The sequence below is a fragment of the Mesoplodon densirostris genome, chromosome 1 (genome assembly GCF_025265405.1).
Source record: "Mesoplodon densirostris isolate mMesDen1 chromosome 1, mMesDen1 primary haplotype, whole genome shotgun sequence".
Lineage (NCBI taxonomy): Eukaryota > Metazoa > Chordata > Mammalia > Artiodactyla > Ziphiidae > Mesoplodon > Mesoplodon densirostris.
Genome location: NC_082661.1, coordinates 160,721,948 through 160,747,987, shown reverse-complemented (window position 1 = coordinate 160,747,987; position 26,040 = coordinate 160,721,948).

Below are 26,040 nucleotides of genomic sequence, written 5' to 3'. Positions count from 1 at the left end.
TCACTCTGTATGACAGACTCTAGGTCCATCCACCTCATTACAAATAGCTCAGTTTCGTTTCTTTTTATGGCTGAGTAATATTCCATTATATATATGTGCCACATCTTCTTTACCCATTCATCCGATGATGGACACTTAGGTTGTTTCCATCTCCGGGCTATTGTAAATAGGGCTGCTATGAACATTTTGGTACATGTCTCTTTTTGAATTATGGTTTTCTCAGGGTATATGCCCAGTAGTGTGATTGCTGGGTCATATGGTAGTTCTATTTGTAGTTTTTTAAGGAACCTCCATACTGTTCTCCATAGTGGCTGTACCAATTCACATTCCCACCAGCAGTGCAAGAGTGTTCCCTTTTTTCCACACCCTCTCCAGCATTTATTGTTTCTAGATTTTTTGAGGGGTTTCCACACCCTCTCCATTTTGAGGTTATTATGAATAAAGCCACAAGAACATTCATGCAAAATTATTTCTCTGGACATATGCTTTTATTTCTCTTGGGTAAATAACTAGTGATAAAATGGCAGTGTCATATAGCAAGTGTAGGTTTAACTTTAAGAAACTACCAAAGGGTTTTTCAAAATGTACCATTTACATTTTCGCCAGCAGTGTATGAGGTTTTCAGTTGTTCCACATGCTGGTTAACACTTGACTTTGTTCAGTCTTAAATTTTAATCACTGTATTGAATGTGTGGAAGAAACTTAATGAGACTTTAATTTGCATTTCTAATGCATAATGATGTTGCATACCTTTCCTTGTGATTGATGACTAAGATTTTTATATTCCTAAATATTTTTGCTTTTTAAAGAAAAATTGATATGTATATAATATTGTTTTAGCTTTAGATGTACAACATGATGATTTTATGTATGTATATATTACAAAATGATTACCACAATAACATCCATTTCCATACATAGTTACAAATTATTTTTTCTCATAGGAACTTTTATAAGAACTTTTATGATCCACTCGCTTAGCAACTTTCAAATATACAGTACAGTATTGTTAACTACAGTCACCATACTGAATATTACATCCCCAGGACTTATTGATGTTATACCTGGAAGTTTTACTTTTTACCACCTTCATCCTTTTGCCCACCCTGCCCCATTTTTGATGAAGTTGTTCAAATCTTTGGCCAGTTTCAGTTGGATTGTTGGTCTTGTTATCACATTATGAGTTCTCTACATATTCTAAATAAATATATATCTGACAAAGATGTTTTTATATATACTTTCTCCCAATCTGAAGCTTACATTTTCATTTATTTAATAGTGTTTTTCTTTTAAATGAAAATGTTTTAACTTGAGAAATCCAGTTTATTGTTACTATTTCTTTTTTTTTTTTTTTCAAACTCTCTGGCCCTAAGAATCTTGAAAGACAAAGTGGTATATGGTGGATTAAGCCATTTGTACTTGGAAGAGCCTCCAGTGAGAGCTGGCAGTAACAACCACCCTCCCAATGTGGCTGAACTGTATCTTCCTTTCCTTCTCTCTTTCTACTTTTACCTCCATTCTTCTCTCAGTCTTTCCTGGATTTGTCCTGTTCATTCACTAATTTATGTATCCACTCACCATCTCTTGCACAGGCTGTTGAGTCTCTACCATGTCCCAGGCACTAAACCTGGACAGGTGTTCACAGAATGGGTCAAATCTTTACCAGCTGAAGGACCATGGATGAGTTAATTGTTATTGGGCAAGTGCTCCAGAAATGTAACGCTTCATTACACCTCCACCCCTACCCTGTGCCGCAGACTTGAGGATGACAACATGGCGCCCATTGTTGAATCCTCCATGCATAGAAGTTCTATACAGGTTTTTGCTTGATGGAAGCTAATTGAAATCCTTACATAAAGCTTGCACAAAATGAAGCCAAATGCCAGAGTGTCTGCTATAGGAGTCTCTGAGAGGTATTTTCAGCAAATAGTATTCATCTTCCCCACTTGGGTTTTTTTTTTGTTTGTTTGTTTGTTTTTTTTTTTTTTGTTTCGGGTTTTTTTTTTATTAGTTTCTGCTTTATAACAAAGTGAATCAGTCATACATATACATCTGTTCCCACATCCCTTCCCTCATGCATCTCCCTCCCTCCGACCCTCCCCGTTCCACCCCTCCAGGCGGTCACAAAGCACCGAGCTGATCTCCCTGTGCTCTGCAGCTGCTTCCCACTATCTATCTACCTTACGTTTGGTAGTGTATATATGTCCATGCCTCTCTTTCGCTTTGTCACAGCTTACCCTTCCCCCTCCCCATATCCTCAAGTCCATTCTCAAGTAGGTCTGTGTCTTTATTCCCGTTTTACCCCTAGGTTCTTCATGACATTTTTTTTTAAATTCCATATATATGTGTTAGCATACGGTATTTGTCTTTCTCTTTCTGACTTACTTCACTCTGTATGACAGACTCTAGGTCTATCCACCTCATTACAAATAGCTCAGTTTCGTTTCTTTTTATGGCTGAGTAATATTCCATTGTATATATGTGCCACATCTTCTTTATCCATTCATCTGATGATGGACACTTAGGTTGTTTCCAGCTCCGGGCTATTGTGAATAGAGCTGCAATGAACATTTTGGTACACGTCTCTTTTTGAATTATGGTTTTCTCAGGGTATATGCCCAGTAGTGTGATTGCTGGGTCATATGGTAGTTCTATTTGTAGTTTTTTAAGGAACCTCCATACTGTTCTCCATAGTGGCTGTACCAATTCACATTCCCACCAGCAGTGCAAGAGTGTTCCCTTTTTTCCACACCCTCTCCAGCATTTATTGTTTCTAGATTTTTTGATGATGGCCATTCTGACTGGTGTGAGATGATATCTCATTTAGTTTTGATTTGCATTTCTCTAATGATTAATGATGTTGAGCATTCTTTCATGTGTTTGTTGGCAGTCTGTATATCTTCTTTGGAGAAATGCCTATTTAAGTCTTCTGCCCATTTTTGGATTGGGTTGTTTGTTTTTTGCTATTGAGCTGCATGAGCTGCTTATAAATTTTGGAGATTAATCCTTTGTCAGTTGCTTCATTTGCAAATATATTCTCCCATTCTGAGGGTTGTCTTTTGGTCTTGTTTATGGTTTCCTTTGCTGTGCAAAAGCTTTGAAGATTCATTAGTTCCCATTTGTTTATCTTTGTTTTTATTTCCATTTCTCTAGGAGGTGGGTCCAAAAGAATCTTGCTGTGATTTATGTCATAGAGTGTTCTGCCTATGTTTTCCTCTAAGAGTTTGATAGTTTCTGGCCTTACATTTAGGTCTTTAATCCATTTTGAGCTTATTTTTGTGTATGGTGTTAGGGAGTGATCTAATCTCATACTTTTACATGTCCCTGTCCAGTTTTCCCAGCACCACTTATTGCAGAGGCTGTCCTTTCTCCACTGTACATTCCTGCCGCCTTTATCAAAGATAAGTTGACCATATGTGCGTGGGTTTATCTCTGGGCTTTCTATCCTGTTTCATTGATCTATCTTTCTGTTTTTATGCCAGTACCACACTGTCTTGATTACTGTAGCTTTCTAGTATAGTCTGAAGTCAGGGAGCCTGATTCCTCCAGCTCCATTTTTCGTTCTCAAGATTGCTTTTGCTATTCAGGGTCTATTGTTTCTCCAAACAAATCTTGAAATTGTTTTTTCTAGTTCTGTGAAAAATGCCAGTGGTAGTTTGATAGGGATTGCTTTGAATCTGTAGATTGCTTTGGGTAGTAGAGTCATTTTCACAATATTGATTCTTCCAATCCAGGAGCATGGTATATCTCTCCATCTATTTGTATCATCTTTAATTTCTTTCATCAGTGTCTTATAATTTTCTGCATACAGGTCTTTTGTCTCCTTAGGTAGGTTTATTCCTAGATATTTTATTCTTTTTGTTGCAATGGTAAATGGGAGTTTTTTCTTGATTTCATTTTCAGATTTTTCATCATTAGTGTAGAGGAATGCCAGAGATTTCTGTGCATTAATTTTGTATCCTGCTACTTTACCAAATTCATTGATTAGCTCTAGTAGTTTTCTGGTAGCATCTTTAGGATTCTCTATGTATAGTATCATGTCATCTGCAAACAGTGACAGCTTTACTTCTTCTTTTCCCATTTGGATTCCTTTTATTTCCTTTTCTTCTCTGATTGCTGTGGCTAAAACTTCCAAAACTAGGTTGAATAAGAGTGGTGAGAGTGGGCAGCCTTGTTTTGTTCCTGATCTTAGTGGCAATGGTTTCAGTTTTTCACCATTGATGACAATGTTGGCTGTGGGTTTGTCATATATGGCCTTTATTATGTTGAGGAAAGTTCCCTCTATGCCTACTTTCTGCAGGGTTTTTATGATAAATTGGTGTTGAATTTTGTCGAAAGCTTTCTCTGCATCTATTGAGATGATCAGATGGTTTTTCTCCTTCAACTTGTTAATATGGTGTATCACATTGATTGATTTGCATATATTGAAGAATCCTTGCATTCCTGGAATAAACCCCACTTGATCATGGTGTATGATCCTTTTAATGTGTTGTTGGATTCTGTTTGCTAGTATTTTGTTGAGGATTTTTGCATCTATGTTCATCAGTGATATTGGCCTGTAGTTTTCTTTCTTTGTGACATCCTTGCCTGGTTTTGGTATCAAGGTGATGGTGGCCTCGTAGAATGAGTTTGGGAATATTCCTTCCTCTGATATTGTTTGGAAGAGTTTGAGAAGGATGGGTGTTAGCTCTTCTCTAAATGTTTGATACAATTCGCCTGTGAAGCCATCTGGTCCTGGGCTTTTGTTTGTTGGAAGATTTTTAATCACAGTTTCAATTTCAGTGCTTGTGATTGGTCTATTCATATTTTCTATTTCTTCCTGATTCAATCTTGGCAGGTTGTACATTTCTAAGAATTTGTCCATTTCTTCCAGGTTGTTCATTTTATTGGCATAGAGTTGCTTGTAGTAATCTCTCATGATCTTTTGTATTTCTGCAGTGTCCGTTGTTACTTCTCCTTTTTCATTTCTAATTCTATTGACTTGAGTCTTCTCCCTTTTTTTCTTGATGAGTCTGGCTAATGGTTTGTCAATTTTGTTTATCTTCTCAAAGAACCAGCTTTTAGTTTGGTTGATCTTTGCTATCGTTTCCTTCATGTCTTTTTCATTTATTTCTGATCTGATCTTTATGATTTCTTTCCTTCTGCTTACTTTGGTGTTTTTTGTTCTTCTTTCTCTAATTGCTTTAGGTGCAGGGTCAGGTTGTTTACTCGAAATGTTTCCTGTTTCTTAAGGTGGGATTGTATTGCTATAAACTTCCCCCTCAGAAATGCTTTTGCTGTGTCCCATAGGTTTTGGGTCATCGTGTCTCCATTGTCATATATTTCTAGGTATTTTTTAATTTCCTCTTTGATTTCTTCAGTGATCACTTTGTTATTGAGTAGTGTATTGTTTAGCCTCCATGTGTTTTTATTTTTTACAGATCTTTTCCTGTAATTGATGTCTAGTCTCATAGCATTGTGATCGGAAAAGATACTTGATACAATTTCAATTTTCTTAAGTGTACCAAGGCTTGATTTGTGACCCAAGATATGATCTATCCTGGAGAATGTTCCATGAGCACTTGAGAAAAATGTGTATTCTGTTGTTTTTGGATGGAATGTCCTATAAATATCAATTAAGTCCATCTTGTTTAATGTATCATTTAAAGCTTGTGTTTCCTTATTTATTTTCATTTTGGATGATCTGTCCATTGGTGAAAGTGGGGTGTTAAAGTCCCCTACTATGATTGTGTTGCCGTTGATTTCCCCTTTTATGGCTTTTAGTATTTGCCTTATGTATTGAGGTGCTCCTATGTTGGGTGCATAAATATTTACAATTGTTATATCTTCTTCTTGGATCGATCCCTTGATCATTATGTAGTGTCCTTTGTCTCTTCTAGTAGTCTTTATTTTAAAGTCTATTTTGTCTGATATAAGAATTGCTACTCCAGCTTTCTTTTGATTTCCATTTGCATGGAATATCTTTTTCCATCCCCTTACTTTCAATCTGTATGTGTCTCTAGGTCTGAAGTGGGTCTCTTGTAGACAGCATATATATGGGTCTTGTTTTTGTTTCCATTCAGCCACTCTGTGTCTTTTGGTGGGAGCATTTAGTCCATTTACATTTAAGGTAATTATTGATATGTATGTTCCTATTCTCATTTCCTTAATTGCTTTGGGTTCGTTATTGTAGGTATATTCCTTCTGTTGTGGTTCTTGCCTAGAGAATTTCCTTTAGCATTTGTTGTAAAGCTGGTTTGGTGGTGCTGAACTCTCTCAGCTTTTGCTTGTCTGTAAAGATTTTAATTTCTCCATCAAATCTGAATGAGATCTTTGCTGGGTAGAGTAATCTTGGTTGCAGGTTTCTCTCCTTCATCACTTTAATTATGTCCTGCCACTCCCTTCTGGCTTGTAGAGTTTCTGCTGAGAGATCAGCTGTTAACCTGATGGGGATTCTCTTGTGTGTTATTTGTTGTTTTTCCCTTGCTGCTTTTAATATGATTTCTTTGTGTTTAATTTTTGACAGTTTGATTAATATGTGTCTTGGCGTATTTCTCCTTGGATTTATTCTGTATGGGACTCTCTGTGCCTCCTGGACTTGATTAACTATTTCCTTTCCCATATTAGGGAAGTTTTCAACTATAATCTCTTCAAATATTTTCTCAGTCCCTTTCTTTTTGTCTTCTTCTGGAACCCCTATAATTCGAATGTTGGTGCATTTAGTGTTGTCCCAGAGGTCTGTGAGACTGTCCTGTGTTCTTTTCATTCTTTTTTCTTTATTTTGCTCAGCATCAGTTATTTCCACTATTTTATCTTCCACCTCACTTATCCATTCTTCTGCCTCTGTTATTCTGCTATTGATCCCATCTAGAGTATTTTTTATTTCATTTATTGTGTTTTTAATTGATGCTTGATTCATCTTTAGTTCTTCTAGGTCCTTGTTAACTGTTTCTTGCATTTTGTCTATTCTATTTCCAAGATTTTGGATCTTGGAAATAGAATCTTGCATCATCTTTACCATCATTATTCTGAATTCTTTTTCAGGTAGACTGCCTATTACCTCTTCATTTGTTAGTTCTGGTGGGTTTTTATCTTGCTCCTTCTCCTGCTGTGTGTTTTTCTGTCTTCTCATTTTGCTTATGTTACTGTGTTTGGGGTCTCCTTTTTGCAGGCTGCAGATTCGTAGTTCCCGTTGTTTTTGGTGTCTGTCCCCAGTGGCTAAGGTTGTTTCAGTAGGTTGTGTAGGCTTCCTGGTGGGGGGGACTAATGCCTTTGTTCTGGTGGTTGAGGCTCGATCTTGTCTTTCTGTTGGATAGGTCCATGTCTGGTGGTGTGTTTTGGGGTGCCTATGGCCTTATTATGTTTTTAGGTAACCTCTCTGCTAATGGGTGGTGTTGTGTTCCTGCCTTGCTAGTTGCTTGGCATAGGGTGACCAGCACTGTAGCTTGCTGGTCGTTGACTGAAGCTGGGTGCTGGTGTTGAGATGGAGATCTCTGGGAGAATTTCGCTGCTTCATATTATGTGTAGCTGGGAGGTCTCTTGTGGACCCGTGTCCTGAAGTTGGCTCTCCCACTTCAGAGGCACAGCACTGGCTCCTGGCTGCAGCACCAAGAGCCTTTCATCCACCCGGCTCAGAATAACAGGGAGAAAAAGTAGAAAGAAAGAATTAGTAGAAGAAAGAAAGAGAGAGGGAAAGAAAGGAAGAAAGGAAGAAAGGAAGGAAGGAAGGAAGGAAGAAAGAAAGGAGGGAGGGAGGAAGGATGGAAAGTAAGAAAGAGATGGAGGGAGGGAGGAATGAAAGCAAAAGGAAGAGTGAATGGAAGAAGGGAGGGAGGGAGGGAGGAAGGAAAGAAAGAAAGAAAGACAGGAGGGAGGGAGGGAGAAAGGAAAGAAAAAGAAAGTGGAAAGAAGAAGGGTGGGAGGGAGGGAGGGAGGAAAGAAAAAGAAAGAAGGAAAGGAGGAACGCAGGGAGGGAGGAAGGGAAGGTAGGAAAAAAAGAAAGAGCAGGTAAAGTAAAATAGAATAAAGTATGAAATATAGTAGCGTTATTAAAATTAAAAAGTAATTATTGAAAAAAAAAACGGACAGATAGATCCCTGGGACATATGGTGGAAGCAAAGCTATACAGAGAGATTCTTACACAGAAGATTACACATACACATTCACAAAAAGAGAGCAGGGGGAAAAATCAAAAATCTTGCTCTCCAAGTCCACCTCCTCAATTTGGGATAATTCGTTGTAAAAAGAGGAAAAGGGAGAGAAGTCTGAAATCTTGCTCTGTAAGTCCACCTCCTTAATTTGGGATAATTCGTTGTAAAAAGAGGAAAAGGGGGGAAAGTCTTAAATCTTGTCCTCAAAGTCCACTTCCTCAATTTGGGATGATTCGTTGTCCATTTATGCACTCCACAGACGCAGGGCACATCAAATGGACCGTGGAGCTTTAATCCGCTGCCTCTGAGGCTGCACAGAGAGATTTCCCTGTCTCTGCTCTCACAGCTCCCGGGTCTCAGCCTTGGACCCGGCCCCGCCTCTGTGCGTAGGTCGCCGGAGGGCGTCCGTTCTTCGCTCAGACAGGACGGGTTTAAAGGAGCCGCTGATTCGGGGGCTCTGGCTCACTCAGGCAGAGGGGAGGGAGGGGCGCGCAGTGTGGGGAGGGCCTGCGGTGGCAGAGGCCGGCGTGACGTTGCAGCAGCCCAAGGCGCTCCGTGCGCTTTACCTGGAAAGCCGTCCCCAGGTCCCGGGACCCTGGCAGTGGCGGGGTGCACAGGCCCCCCGGAAGGCGGGGCGGATAGTGACCCGCGCTCGCACACAGGCCCCGCGGCGGCGGCGGCAGCAGCAGCCCCAGCGTCCCACGCCCATCTCCGAGGTCCGCGCCTTTAGCTGCGGCTCGCGCCTGTCTCCGGCGCTTCCCTAAGCAACCCTCTTAATGCCCTCTCCTCGCGCACCAGGAAACAAAAGGGAAAAAAGTCTCTTGCCTCTTCGGTAGCTCCAGACCCTTTCCCCGGACTCCCTCTGGGCTAGCCGTGGTGCACTAACCCCTTCAGGCTCTCTTCCTGCCACCAGCCCCAGTCCTCTCCCTGCACTCCGACTGTTAGCGGATACCCGAGCCTCAGCTCCCAGCCCCGCCCGCCCCGGCGGCCATGCAGACAAGCCTCTCGGGCTGGTGTGTGCCTGAGGGCACCGATCCTCTGTGCCGGAATCTCTCCGCTTTGCCCTCCACACCCCTGTTGCTGTGCTCTCCTCCACTACTCTGAAGCTTTCCCCCTCCGCCACCTGCAGTCTCCGCCCGTGAAGGGGCTTGTAGTGTGTGGAAACCTTTCCTCCTTCATGGCTCCCTCCCACTGTTGCAGGTCCCGTCCCTATCCTATTGTCTCTGTTTATTCTTTTTTTCTTTTGCCCTACCCAGGTATGTGGGGAGTTTCTTGCCTTTTGGGGGGTCTGAGGTCTTCTGTCAGCGTTCAGTAGGTGTTCTGTAGGAGTTGCTCCACGTGTAGATGAATTTCTGATGTATCTGTGGGGAGGAAGGTGATCTCCGCGTCTTACTCTTCCGCCATCTTCCTCCGGGTCCCCCCTGTTACTATTTCTTTTTTAGAGTTTGTGCCTTTGGTGTCTATTTACTAAATCTTTGTTAAACTTAAAGTCACTAAAATTTTATACTAGCAAATTTTTTTAGATCTTCTCTTAGAAATTTCCTTTTAGAAGTATAGTTTAGCTCTTACATTTAGATTTATTATCCATTTTGAATTAATATTTTATTCTGTGTGAGGGAAAGGTTGAAGTTCATTTTCTGCATGTGACTATATGATGGTTCTTGCAACACTTTTCAAGAAGACCTATTTCCCACTGAGTTACTTTATATTTTTCAAAAACCAATTTTCCATATATGCAGGAGTCTATTTCTGGGCTCATTTTTTTTTTCTGTTCCATTGACAGTTTTGATTATCTTTACACCAGTAACACATTTTCTTTATTGCTGTAGCTTTATAAATCTTGATATCAGAGACTATAGGTCTTCCAGCTTTGTTCTTCTTTAAGTTCCTCTTGATGTTCCAGCTCTTTTGTATTTCCATGCAAATTTCAGAATCAGGTTAGCTGTCAATTTCTACAAAGGCTTCTGGAATTTTGATTGAGATTTCATCTATAAATCAATTTGCACAGAATTGATGTACTGTGATCAGATAACATACTTTGTATTATTTGAATCCTTTTAGATGTGCTGGGAATATTTTATGGTGCAAAACATAGTCTATCTTGGAAAATGTGTGCATTTGAAGAGAATGTGTATTTTGTTGCTGCTGAGTGGAGAGTTCTATAAATGTCACAATTGAGTTTGTTGATAGCATTGTTTAGGTATGCTATATCCTAACTGATTTTCTATCTGCTTGCAATATTAATTAATGAAAGAAGAAGGTGAAAGTCTCCAACTATAAGTGGAGATTTGTTTATGTCTACTTTCAATTCTATCAATTTTTACTTCATGTATTTTGAAGCTCTGTTGTTAGAGACCTAAGCAATTAGAATTGTCAAGCCCTCATTATGACATTGTGTTTCTTATGTCCTTTTATCACTGTGAGATAACTCTTTATCCCTAGTATTATTCTTTTCTTTGAAATCTATTTTGTCTGATATTAATATAAGCAACTGAGCTTTCTTTTGATTTGTATACTTTTTGTAACCAGACATTTACTTTTTAAAAAATTTTTATTTATTTATTTATTTATTGGCCACACCACATGACATGCAGGATCTTAGTTCCCTGACCAGGGACGTAATCTGCACCCCCTGAAGTAGAAGGGTGGAGTCCCAACGACTGTACTGCCAGGGATGACCCCACCAGACTTTTACTAACTTATTTCTGTTTTTATATTTAAAGTAGATTTCCTTTGGCAATTAGTAGTTGGGACTTGCATTTTATTCAATATCATAATCTGTACCTTATCATTTTGGTGTTTTAATAATTTACATTAATGTGATTATTAGTAGGCTTGTGTTTATATCTGCCATTTTGCTATTTGTTCTTATTGATATAATCATTTCTTTGCTTCAGATTTCTCCTTTTACTTTGCCTTCTACTCTGAGTATTATTGCTGCCTGAAATTGATCATGTCATGGGCTGATCCTGCTACTAAAATATCTTTGTAATTTTTTGGAATGTACTTTTCATGCAAGGTGCTACTGAAACAAACAAACAAAACAGGAAGAGATCAGGGAAGTTACAAAACATGTAATACAATTTTTGTCACTCTTTCTGTGCCAACGTGGGAATCAATGATAGTGTGATAGAATTAAGTCTGAAACTTGCTTTTCTCATAAACCATATGAAATATATCACATTGATTGCTTTATATATATTGAAGAATCCTTGCATTCCTGGGATAAACCCCACTTGATCATGGTGTATGATCCTTTTAATGTGCTGTTGGATTCTTTTTGCTAGTATTTTGTTGAGGATTTTTGCATTTATGTTCATCAGTGATATTGGCCTGTAGTTTTCTTTTTTTTGTGACATCTTTGGTTTTTGTATTGGGGTGATGGTGGCCTTGTAGAATGAGTTTGGGAGTGTTCCTCTGCTAGATTTTGGAAGAGTTTGAGAAGGATAGGTGTTTGCTCTTCTCTAAATGTTTGGTAGAATTCACCTGTGAAGCCATCTGGTCCTGGACTTCTGTTTGTTTGAAGATTTTAATCACAGTTTCAATTTCAATGCTTGTGATTGGTCTGCAAACATATGGAGAGATATACCATGTTCTTGGATTGGAAGAATCAACATTGTGAAAATGACTATACTACCCAAAGCAATCTACAGATTCAAGGCAATCCCTATCAAATTACCAATGGCATTTTTCACAGAACTAGAACAAAAAATTTCACAATTTGTATGGAAACACAAAAGACCCCGAATAGCCAAAGCAATCTTAAGAAAGAAAAACGGAGCTGGAAGAATCAGGCTCCCTGACTTCAGACTACAAAGCTACAATAATGAAGACAGTATGGTACTGGCACAAAAACAGAAATATAGATCAATGGAACAGGATAGAAAGCCCAGAGATAAACCCACACACATATGGTCCCCTTATCTTTGATAAAGGAGGCAAGAATATACAGTGGAGAAAAGACGGCCTCTTCAATAAGTGGTGCTGGGAAGACTAAACAGCTACATGTAAAAGAATTAAATTAGAACACTCCCTGACACCATCACAAAAATAAACTCAAAATGGATTAAAGACCTAAATGTAAGGCCAGACACCATCAAACTCTTAGAGGAAAACAGAGGCAGAACACTCTATGACATAAATCACAGCAAGATGTTTTTTGACCCACCTCCTAGAGTAATGGAAATAAAAACAAAAATAAACAAATGGGACCTAATGAAACTTAGAAGCTTTTGCACAAAAAAAGGAAACTATAAACAAGACGAAAAGACAACCCTCAGTTCGGAGAAAATATTTGCAAATGAATCAACTGTCAAAGGATTAATCTCTGAAATATACAAGCATGTAGTTCAATATCAAAAAACAACCCAATCCAAAAAATGGGCAGAAGACATAAATAGACATTTCTCCAAAGAAGATATACAGATTGCCAACAAACACATGAAAGGATACGCAGCATCACTAATCATTAGAGAAATGCAAATCAAAACTACAATGAGGTATCACCTCACACCAGTCAGAATGGCCATCATCAAAAATTCTATAAACAATAAATGCTGGAGAGGGTGTGGAGAAAAGGGAAGCCTTTTGCACTGTTGGTGGGGAGGTAAATTGATAGAGCCACTATGGAGAACAGTATGGAGGTTCCTTTAAAAACTACAAATAGAACTACCATATGACCCAGCAATCCCACTACTGGGCATGTACCCTGAGAAAACCATAATTCAAAAAGAGACATGTACCACAATGTTCATTGCAGCTCTCTTTACAATAGCCAGGACATGGAAGCAATCTAAGTGTCCAGCAACAGATGAATGGATAAAGATGATGTGGCACAAATATACAATAGAATGTTACTCAGCCATAAAAAGAAACGAAATTGAGCTATTGTTAGTGAGGTGGTTGGACCTAGAGTCTGTCACACAGAGTGAAGTAAGTCAGAAAGAGAAAAACAAATACTGTATGCTAACACATATATATGGAATCTAAAAATAAAAAAAAATGATTCTGATGATACTAGGGCAGGACACAAATAAAGACGCAGATGTAGAGAATGGACTTGAGGATGCAGGGAGGGGGAAGTGTAAGCTGGGACAAAGTGAGAGAGTAGCACTGACATATATACACCACCAAATGTGATATAGATAGCTAGTGGGAAGCAGCTGCATAGCACAGGGAGATCAGCTCAGTGTTTTGTGACCACCTAGAAGGATGGGATAGGGAAGGTGGGAGGGAGGCACAAGAGGGAGGGGATATGGGGATGTATGTATATGTATAGCTGATTCACTTTGTTATACAGCAGAAACTAACACAACATTGTAAAGCAATTAATCTCCAATAAAGATGTTAAAATAATAAAAAATAAACTATATGAGATAATAAATTGGAAAGCTTTAGCTCTAATGATAGCACTTTGATACTTAAAAACTTATCTGATCATTTAATTAATCAACTTCCCTAGGTCACATATCTGCTAAATGATATTACAACCACTCCATTAAAAATAAAGTTCAATAAATACAACTCCGTCTCTTCTTATCTCTTCCCCTATTTGCCAAGAATCCCATTTTAGGACTATGGTCTTTAGTACTTGATATAATTTAGAAAACATTAGGTCATAATATGGGAAACCTGAGCCCTGATCAGTTTAAGTGAGTTGCTCTAATCCTGATCACAAATACTGAAGTTTAGTTTAGGCCTCCTGGTCAGCCTGCCAAAAACTGAATGTTTGGAGGTTTAATCTGCTTACCCTCTATTAAGCAGGCCTCCTCCAGTTTCATGGATGCTGGCAAAAGTATGGAGACTCCTGGGTTGGAGAAGAAGGAAAGTTTATTAGTCACAGCACTAACAGAAGCCAAAGCATCAGCATTTTGCTTGTTCCTTGAGTTCCAGTTTCCACAGGGTGACATGAAAAGGGCCAGATGACACCTGCTTCTTCAGGGCATTGTGTTATAGGAGAGGAGCCTAGAGTTTAGGGGGGCCAAATACCTCATATTGAGCAGCAAGTCTGCCTTATTTTCCCAGAGGGAGACATCTTTATTATACTGGACATTAAATAAACCAATTATTTGCTCCATAGGAAGATATTCTCTCTACTCTCTGGGGTTGTTTGCTATGTATATATCATTGAAAAGATTCTCTCATACAAATGGAATCAATATCTTTGCTCAAAAGAGGTGCAGAAACACAACAGATCTGTAGAGAATTGTCTCCCAGCCCAGTCCAGAGCTCTTCTTACTATAATTATAAAGTCTTTGTCTTCTACCATCTAGGTTCTTGCTAGATGTATTACACATTTTATTTGTAACTTTTCATTGTGTACTTTCTCTTTATAATGTCATAATTGAAACAAGAGAGGCACGATGCTTATGCCCATTTTGCAGATGAGAGAAATGTGGCAAGTTGATGTATATAACTTTCCAAGGTCTAATAAATATCTAGCAGTGAAAGTATATCTATGGTTTTCTGGCTACTGATTTGCTCTTCATATTCTTGGCTGCTTCCATATAGAGAACTGGCAGCTATCTGATTCCTGGGTTCTTCACAGTAGTGATCTGAAATGAAACAGTTAAAGACAGGAAGAATGGAAGAGATTTCTTAACAGACCAACTACTGAGGAAAGACTGGGTATCTGTAGGCTAGGAAACACAATGCAAGTATATCTATCTGTGGCAAAATAATCCAAGCAAGGAAACTTTTTAACAAAAGAGCTGGATAGAACCCAAACTGAAAAGGCAGTCACACAAACAGAGACAAATACTAGAAATACTGATTACTACTGCAAACTCAGGTTGCTTTTGATCTATGGGCCATTTTGAAAACACTGAATTAATAACCATTTCATTTCAGATACACACCCACACACCCATACTGATCATTTCTACTTGTACCATCTCTACACAAGAAATAAAACTGTAAATCCATTAAAAAGTAAACTTAAATGATGAAAAAAATGAGATTGGAGTTCAGAAGTAAAAAGTTTGTCTGGTACATTTTGCACACACTATTTTATTTATATAAAGGGAAGTGAAAGCCCTGTCTGCCAGTTGCTCCCATCACACACACAAATATGTAATCTTTGAAGACCCATCAGTCCCGAGGAAAGTTATGACTCCTAGTGAAGGGAGAAGATTAGAGTATCCCAGTGCAGTAGCAAGTAATGGGTTACCTTGTTTAATGTAAGTATCTAATTGAGGAGGAATGCAGGCTGGTGATTTATTTCACCCAAACATAGAGGTTTTGTCCAGAATGGGATGCTTTAAGAAAGCATATATTAGCCATAGTCCTAGGAATAAAAAGCAATTACTAATCTTCCAACTGCATTCCCCAGGTATATTCTTTTAGTAGTAAGAAGGGGAACTGCACAATATTAAAGTAATTTGGAGAATGTAGGTCAGTTAGAATATTGCTATACCCACACTTGTAAGGCAAGTAGCAGTGGTGGAGTTTAAAAATTCAAAGGAGTCTTTTATACATCCACTAATAAAAGACATCAAAGTGCTGTTAGTAGCAAATTTAAAGAGACATTGTTTGTGGTGATTAAACCCTTGTAACAAGGGTTACACACTTGTTTTACAAACAGTATCTTTCCATCCTGTGTGTAATTTGCAGAGACAGAGCAGTAGCTCACCTATACACACAATGTATAGATCACACATACAAACATATATATGTATGCATAGACATGTAAATATACACACATGTGTATGCATATGCATGTGTATGTCAATGTCTTAACACAACAAAACATTTAAAATATTTAGATTGAATGCCTTCTACATGATCAACTCAATTTTGGGGGCATTTCCCTTTATTTGTTGTTTCTTTAAACTGATATGTGTGTTATCTTCTTTTCTACAAAATGTATCCTATTGTAAATGCAGTATTTTTCATCAAATTCTCTACTAGTTAAACCCTATAGAAGAGAATAAGAAAAAAATGCCTCCTGATTATGTTGGTTAACATTCTGTATGCTGCTATTTTGTTTTTGTTTTGCTTTGTTCTTCCAGCTGTATTGAGATATAATTGACATATAACATTGTAGAAATTAAAGTGCAATGTAATGATTTTATATATGTATATATAGTAAAATGATTACCACATTTAGTGTAGTTAACATATCCATTACCTCTCATAGTAACCTTTTTTTTCATTTTGATTTTGTGGTAAGAACTCCTAAGATATACCTTCTTAGCAACTTTCAAATATGCAATAATATATTGTTAACTATGGTCACCATGATGTACATAAATTCTCAGGATCTTTTCTTGTTCTTGTGTTCAACACATTCTAAGCTCCTGTTGGTCCTATCAACATAATACCCATGGAGAATACAAACAGAAACATCACAGCTAAAGCCAAGTTAGAGAACTCTCTGGTTGCTTAAGGTTTTAGTAAAAGAGAAGCTTGTGGGAAATCAGGTCACCTGAATGCGGATTCAAAACAAACCAGGATTTCTCTGTGGTCCATTCTGATAACTTGCTCTCAACAAATATACTAGAGGGCACAGCCCATATATTCATGCTTCTGAATGTTGCACTAATTGAAAGGGAAATGGTGTTCTCACTTTCTGGATGAAAAACATTACTGGTAGCTTCACCATGTTGAAGAAAGTGTCAGAGACATTGATTCAAAACTTGAGACTTTGAGCATACAAGCCACAGATTATCATTCAGGAAATTGTACCTGTGCATTGCAAGATTTGTTGTCATTTTACAGAGAACGTTTATTAGAACATCCTGGGTAACATTGATATGTATACTAGATATACTAGATCTTAAACATAGAAAGTCTAAAAGGGTTTTTTAAATTACCACATTTTTTTAAAATAATATGGCTAGCTGGTTGCTTTTCACTCCCTTTTAGTTATTTAATAATTTACATTGAACAGTTTATCTTGTTGGTACACAAAAATACTATCTAAAAGTAATGACACTACAAAATTCTTTATTTGGGGATATTTTAGCCTCAATAACATGTCCTCAATCTTTCTTTAATAACTTCATCATGGTTTTCTATTTATCTATTATCTTTCTGTAATCTTCATAATGGTTTTGGTTATGGTGGCAGAAGTCTACAGAGAATAGTTGTCATGAGGTACTTACTATACCTGGTTGAAGAATTAAAGTATAACCAAAGTTTTTTTAAAAAAATTGTATGTCAATCAATTACGATTATGATAACCTAATCTCTCTGTTCTTAAAATGCTACATAACACAAAAAAATTCCAAATTTGACCTCCAGGAGGATTACATGTGATTCTCATTCTCTACATTCAAGTTATGATAGGTCCACTTATTTATTTAAATTATATATTCTTCTTCTATACTCCCTGCCAAATGTTACTCTAGGGTATTAATTTTTGGATAATGGAGCGGGGATGGGAGGTTGTGACTGATCCTCTGTGGGCTTCAATTTATATGATAAAATTCCCTTGACTTCTAGAGACTTTGAAACAAATTCAGAACTCAGCCTGTTCAACGGTTACTCTAGTCAGCTAATGTTTCAAAGCCCTAACTCTAATAATGACCCTGCTCAGCCAGGCTGTTTGCAATTTCTATGGTTCTTTAATTTCTCAACTGAAGTTTTAAACGGGAAATTCAGTCAATAAAACTCATTTTCTTCATGTGTGTACTTCACCAAAATAGAGTCTTCACTTTTTTTCTTTTTCAAATAATTCACAATTTCCAAGTAGAAAACATTATAACTTCCATTTTTTAATGACAAAATTCATATGCAGTCACAGAAAATAATCAGTTCTTTACAGTTTTTTTCTTCTCCCCAATTTTCTTGGGTTTACACTTGTCTGAAAGTTGTGTTAAAATTATTCATGGAGAACATAGTTACTTCAACTGCCAGGGTTTGTTACACACTCAGTTTTCTGTGAAGAGTGGAGAATAGTGATTGAGTAAATACAGTTGGCTAAGTTGCAATCCTGTTGTTTGACATGGAACAAAAATTGTGCCTTCTCTTGCTTATACCACTACAGTGCACATAGAATCAATACCAAAATACCAGCATAATCAAAAAACCTTTGACTTATCTGGGCTGATCCAGTTCTCCAGCCTCATAATCTACTTCTCTTTTACAGGTTCCTACACTCAAGCTACATCTGTCTGCTTTTATTTCTCAAGGCTCCCATGTTCTTTTCAACTTTAGAAACTTTTGATTTCTGTACTTGTGGTGTTCCCCATTCCCTAAGTCATTTGTCTAGTTCTTCTCATGTTTCAGATCTCAAATCAAATATAGTTTCCTTAAACAAATCTTCCAATCAAATGTAGGTTGCACAGGCCACCAGGGACTAGGTCATTACACTTGAAATTTATACTCAGAACTAGTCATCCTAATCAGTTCTAAATTATTTGCTTAATGTGGTTATTTGACTGAAACCTGAGCTTACAATTCTTGACTAAACTTTTGATATTTTATCTCAAATACTTATCAGATTGCCTTACACTATAGAGAAATTCAGAATGTTTATGGAATAAATTGGAAAATAATAGTTAAAATAATATTGTATGCTTATATATATGAAATATTAAAATGAAACATGCACACACAAACTCAATCTTCATAGAAAATCTATAAGGTGAGCACGTTGGGAAACAGTTTTTCATGGGTCTCCAGTTCTTGCCTATGTTGCAAATAAGCGTCCTTGGTTTTGGATTATCTTTCAAGGATATTTGTGTATAGCAGTTCTGGAAGATACAGTCCCTTTCTCCAGAACAAGATAGTAATGCTTACTGTCCCGTATAATAAAGACAATGTCTCCTCCCAGAGCAAAAGAGGCAAGCGTGCTTATAGCCTATTATAAAAGGTTCAGGTTACCTAAAAGCAGGGGTCCTCTCCCATAGTACAACACACTGTATACAAGTGTCATCAAGACATCTTTGCATAACGCTGTGGGAATTGGAACTTAGAGAACCAGCATAAAAATGTTGACAATCCAGCTACTACTATTGCCATGAGTGATAAATCATTCTTCAACTCCAACCCAGGAGTCTCATATCTTCTACCAGGATCCATGACACTATGACAGAACAACCAGTTAGCTTGCAAGTAGGGCAGAATCTCAAAACTTGTATATTTTTGACAGTAAGTATTATTATTATTATGTCTCCTTGACAGTAAAGTGATCTGAAGCACAGTGAGGTGTAGTGTAGAGGCATTTTATCCTGTATTATTTCAGCTTCATTATACCAAATCAAAATGGCTAGGACTTAGTTTTGTTTTGTTTAATGTAACCCCATTACAGAGACATGTTGAATATACTATACTATACTAACAATTGGTCTGGATATCCATCTATATTAGCATTCTAATGCCCACAGTGTTAAGGTTAATGTACCAAATTATTATCCAATTGGATCAGGACATATGAAATATATTATCTATATAATATATTTAATATTTACTTATATTTATATGTAATAAATTGTATTTTATAAATAAATTGTATATCATTGACTTTCATTGGGGATTTTCATTCAAATACTTAACTGAAGAATTCAGATTTTTAAAGTTTAAAAAAATATCTTATGTTAATATATTCCTAATTAAAGCAATTGGTTTAATTGTTAAATAATTTATTCATACATTTCTCAGATAGTTTCCATCTGAAAACCCATTATAAAAGGATATTAAGTTATACTTTAACCATGTAATGAGGAGGTATATTGTTATCAAAATAATTATTATAAGATATTTAGTGGCTTAGGTGATAGTTTGAAGGAAAATGATCTGAAAAATATAGTGATCTCAAACTACATAAAAATAAACAGATAAATGACTGAAGTGAAATAATCACATGAACTTGGCCAGTGATTATTCTACTCAGTAGAACTTTAAGTATCAACAGTTCTCTTGTTAAAATTTTTAGTAGTTTTTCTAAATAATTGTGCTACTTTTTTTTTTTTTTTTTTTTTTTTTTTTTTTTTTTTGCGGTATGCGGGCCTCTCACTGTTGTGGCCTCCCCCGTTGCGGAGCACAGGCTCCGGACGCGCAGGCTCCGGACGCGCAGGCTCAGCGGCCATGGCTCACGGGCCCAGCCACTCCGCGGCATATGGGATCCTCCCAGACCGGGGCACGAACCCGTATCCCCTGCATCGGCAGGCGGACTCTCAACCACTTGCGCCACCAGGGAGGCCCCCTGTGCTACTTTTATATGGAGAATATAAAATACAATACTAATAAGATGTGGTATAGACGTAACTGGCTAGTTAACTTTATTTTTCAGATAAATTGAATAATGTTTCAAAGTACATTTTTAAAATGACATTTGAATTAGCTACCTATAAAAAAAATCAAACTAACACATTACTTTCCAAACATCCTACTTCTCTGTCCCATGTATATATAACTGTATGCATTAGATATAATTTACATGTCACCATAATATTTCCCTTACAATTAACAGAGTTCAGGGAATTATTTTCATGTTTATTTTAGTCAGTTATAATGTGTCATTTTAGAGTTTCGAGTAAAATGTTTTCTTATAACACTTGTTTCAATTTGGCATTTATGTAAGACAGGTAAGAGAAGGAGGTTACTGGCCAAAACTACTCCAAATCTCTATCAACTTAAGAACAGAGTTAATCAATGCTTAGTGAAGAAATGCTGGCTATTTGAACTTTCACACTGGAAGCATCGTTTAGCTTGTTGATATGTACAGTTTTGAATTTCTGTCCATAAATTGTGTATGCAGCAATATGTTGAAAGTGGTAGTTTCAGCTGTCATTTGAAAATGTGAAACCCCATGTCCCAAAGTTTCTGCATACGCTGTCCCTTAATATCTAAATTAAATAAGGCCTTCAATCTGTTGCATCAGGATCTACCCTGCAGAATATTCATGAGAACTTCTAGGGAACACTGATACATCTTACTTGTCACTTGTCATATCTTCCTCTGAATTTTTGTTTCAAGCTTTTCCTTCATTATTTCAGGCTGTCTCTTTTATCTCCAGTCATGCGTTTGTAGTTTCTTGCCCATCCTTTGCCTGTGAAAATGGACACAGCCTTTTCCTTTATTCCATAAGTCAGTGACAACTCAGAACTACATGAGTATATTATAGGAAATTGAAAACATAGAGAAGTTACAAAATTGGATGTCAGACGCCATTGTCCCTTAAAGTTAATTACATTCCTGGTCCTAGGACTTTCAGTCTGCTCCCTGCTCCCCTCCCATCTCTTTCTTCATAAACTGCAACTGTTTCTTATATCTAAGGTCCAGGGCTTTGACCTGTGTTAAAGTGGTAAACATATTTCCTCCTTTTCTGCTCAACCTACATAATTATTTATAATAATAACATCTCACTCAGAAACACTCATTCTTCCTTCATGAGGAATGTATTTTACTAGTATCAAATGAGTTATCCAAGAATCATGAGTGGATGATTTTTTTTAAATGTATGGAACCAGAGGATGATTCTGGATATGCTACAGAATGAAAAAGTTCATTGTTAATTGACTTGATTTCCACATCACTAAAAATTGCTAGTGACTTTGAATATTAATTTTCTTACTAAAATAAAATTTAAAGTTTTGCTTTTATGTATAGCAAGGCAAGTAAAATATCTCTTCCAATAATCTCAATTCAATTATACAACTAGCTTCAGCCTTCTGGTTGGAACCATTATGGTAGGTTTCAGTTCCATTAAACCAATGCTTATTGATTTGGGGTACTTTGCCAAGAATTAGTAGACACTAAAGAAATATTTAACTTCTGTCCCTGAGAAACATACTCTGCAGTAGAATTTAATTGGTTATACAGGTGATGGAAAGCCCCAGCGATCACAAGTGCACACACACACATGGCTACTCAAAATGCAAGGTCGAGGCTATAATTTTGGTGCACTGCAGAGCCCTTCAGAATTTTTCCCTTTCCTTGTAAGAAGTATCAGAAATCTTTCTAACTCTTTATAATTTTTGTCTGATTATTTACACTTTATTTCAACATTTCCTCCCTTGTCATTTATTCCATGCACTTATATGTCTATATCTAGGTCAGTGATCTCAATATTTAGAATGCATCAGGATTCCTTGGAGGATACTAGTCAAAATACAAGTGGTCAAGTTCTACCTAAAACCTAGTGACCTTTATTCCAAGAGGGTATAGCCAGACCTTTAAAATTTTCCTAGGGTTACTATGAAGCACACCAAATTTTATGAACCACCTCTTTTAAGGACACACTCTGACATTTAAAAAATAATTTTATCACCCAACTTACATGTTCCCTTTTTTCCTAGTTCTCTTTCATCATTCTCAGGCCCTCTGAAAGTCCTTATTGAAGAACAAGTTGTGTCTTGATTTCTCAAACATCTCAATGATTGTCTTCATTTTATAGCACACCTAAATTGGCATATATCTTGTACCTTTTCATCATCCAGAAAAGTATATTTGCTTGTGTACAAATATAGAACATTCATCTAGGTTGAGAATTGTAGAATCACTTTTAGCACGTGTTATCCTTTGCTAGGATCTGCTAATTGACTTCTCACAGAATTTTTCACTGATAGTCTTTCCTTTTTGCTTTTCTTTGCAATAACCTGAGCATAGGTTCTTATTACTTAAATTGGAGTCCACTTGACTCCATCATAGTTAGTATTCACAGGTGTATTATGTTTCTAAGTTCCTATTCATTCTTTCTAGGAAACATTTAGTAGTCATTGCAGTTGTTTCCATCTTTCCTCTTGTGATTGCCTTGATGTCAGGAACCATATCATTTTTTGTGTGTTTCTTTCAATACCTGGCCCATATAAGAGCATATAATTTTACTGCTGTTGTTTCTGAATGAAAGAATTAGCCAATCAACTTCTGGACTCAAAGACCTCACAGAAATCCAGCAATATGTGGTTTTGCTTCTTCAAATCCTATGTGGTAAAACTAATGTCATAGAGATATAATTAGGGGTTTAGGTTCTCTACAGTCTGCAATTATTACTCGTCCCATTCTCTCACTGTTCCCTTATTTCAGTCAAAGCCCAGCACGTCGTTGATATGCACATTTTCCTCAGCTTTCTTTCTGTTAGCCTGAGCTTTGGCAACACTCTCACTTCTATGCATTATCTTTTTATTTTTGTCATTGCACTTTTGTATCATACCCCTTTTTTACTTCAGTTCAAACACTGCTTTTTTGCTGATGCCATTCCTAATCACGCACTCTGACAAAGATACTTCTTTCAATACTCTTGGAGAGGATAAGACTTCTATCTCTTATCTGCACTTGTAACATAAAACCTTATTTTAAATAATTTATGTACTTATCTCTACCATAGGTCACAAGTGCGGAATGAATGAATGAGAGTGGTATTTAAAGTGACCTTCAGTAGAAATGAAACTTCATATAATTGAAGAAAGAGGCAAATGATTAAGTGATGGAAAATTAGTTACATATTTTTAAATGTTTGCCATTAAAAGTCTAAAAACCATCCTAGAGTTAAAGAAAGGCATGTTAGGATTGTTGTGTAGGCAATATCATATAAGATATACTAGTGTAATGAGCCAATCTAGACCATATTCCAAAGTGTAATGTTAATATGGTAGGAATAACCTCATGCTAAAACCCAAAAAGCCAAGCTGTAATGGCATATTTATAGTACTGCTTATTATTCAGAAGACCTGGGGAAACTGAAAGAATGATTTGTAACTTTCCCACCTACTCCACCTCTGGGGATAGAGGAAAAGGATGTTCCACTTTGGTCTCATGAGTGAAAACATTCTCTTTTATGTAAGCAGTAAGGATTCCAGAAGTTCTCTTCCTTGTTTCTATACACGGCACATTTATGTGCCAGCACTTTGGCATTAAAATGTGTTGGCATTCTGTCTGTTACATGTCATTTTAACAATCCTGGTATGCTATGACCTCAAAGCCTTGCTCAATGTCTTTGTCCACTCCAAGCTTTATAGTAGCTCATCACTATAACTTCAACACTTCAACAATGATAAAAAAGTACAACTCACCTTTCTCTTCCTTACTCCACTTTCTTACTTATCATCAATTAAGACTGGCATAAACAGAGAAATGCTCTGAAAAGCTAATAGACATTTACGTTACTGCTGTTATATCTTCTCAAAAATTTGCCTAAAATATTTCCAACTGATTTGAATGCTTTGAGATCACAATTATTGTCTTTATTCATGTGTTTCTTTGTCATACTTATGAACCATATTTCTTTGGTAAAAGGTAGCTAATGCATTTTCATTGTAATCCAGAGAGATTAGGACATTATTTATTTTCTCTGAAACATTGAAAAGATAAAATTTTGCTCTCTGTGAACACCTTATAGTAAGCTTGGTTGCTATGACACAGATGATTTGGAGCAAGGGCTAAAAACAGTACCAACTTATTCCTCCTAAGGCCATCGAAATGCTTGTCAACAGGAAATGTTGAGACTTGATTAGAGTAGTGTTATTGTATTCCCATAACATTACTTCTCTGAGCCTCATTTTCATCATCTGCAAGGGGCAGGACAGGAATAAAGAGGCAGAAGTAGAGAATGGACTTGAGGACACGGGGAGGGGGAAGGGTAAGCTGGGATGAAATGAGAGAGTGGCATTGACATATATACACTACGAAATGTAAAATAGATAACTAGTGGGAAGCAGCTGCATAGCACAGGGAGATCAGCTCCGTGCTTTGTGACCACCTGGAGGGGTGGGATAGGGAAGGCAGGAGGGAGGTGTAAGAGGGAGGGGTTATGGGGATATATGTATATGTATAGCTGATTCACTTTGTTATACAGCAGAAACTAACACAACATTGTAAAGCAATTATACTCCAATAAAGATGTTAAAAAATATAAATAAATAAATAAATAAATAAATAAAAATACCTACCCATGATAAATTTTTTTAAAGAGTAAATAATGTAGGATGTGCAAAAGTTCCCAGCTTGTAACAGTAATTCAAAAATGTTTGTTTCTCATCACCCTTTCTTCATATTTGTTCATGTATATGTGAATAAAGCCCAATTTAGAAACACTTTAAGTTTTTTTTTAAAGACCAATGCTAATATTTTGGAGGAAGAATTTTATGCCAGCTTCCTTACAAACATCTGTGAATAAACAGTAGTTGGAAAAAAATTGAAAAATAAAATTCTTAAAATATTTAGATGAGCAGAAAATTGTCATTTAATTTTTTACTTGTCAAATGTGAAGGTAGTTACTCTACTAGACACTGACCTGCATTATAGATTTCTCTCCCCATTAACAGTATCATAGAATATTTTCTTTAACTAGGGTTCCTAATATTTCAAACAAAAGTAACCCACTCCCATTACTGACTACAAGCCCAATAACTCACATCGCCATGATTTCTTTCAGTAAATTGTCATTATTTCCAGTCAATAAAACATTAACTTTCAATACAAATTTCAACACAAAAGAGAGAAGTTAGGAGGAACTCTTTACTTTTCCTATTCACTCACATTACAAATAAGTCATTGAAATGACAAATCAGAGAGGTGAGTTTAATATTTAATAGATTTAAGTCACATAGGAATCCTGAGAGAAGTTGTGCACCTGTCTATCTGTATTCAAAAGTGTAAAAAATGCTGATAACCTTGTTTACAGCATAAACATTTTCAACTTATCTAAAGAAGGAGTTAGTTCTTATATTTATAGAATTTAAATATTAAGTCCTTTTTGAGCCACACTACATTCTATTTCCAGGCAGCAATTAAAAATATTCAGAAGTTTTTACTATGTTGAGATGAGATTGGAAAATTTCTTTGTTTGTGTTCATCTTTTTCTTTCTTTTTTTGTTCTTAAGTTTATACCTAATCAAATATGTGTAATTCAGAGGCAGTTAGGTTTCTCCTAAAGCCACTAGACCTGAGAAAGAAGAGATAATGACTAGGTAGATGATGACTTTGTTGGCCCAAGTTAGAGCTTCTGAAGTATAATTATATAAGCAAG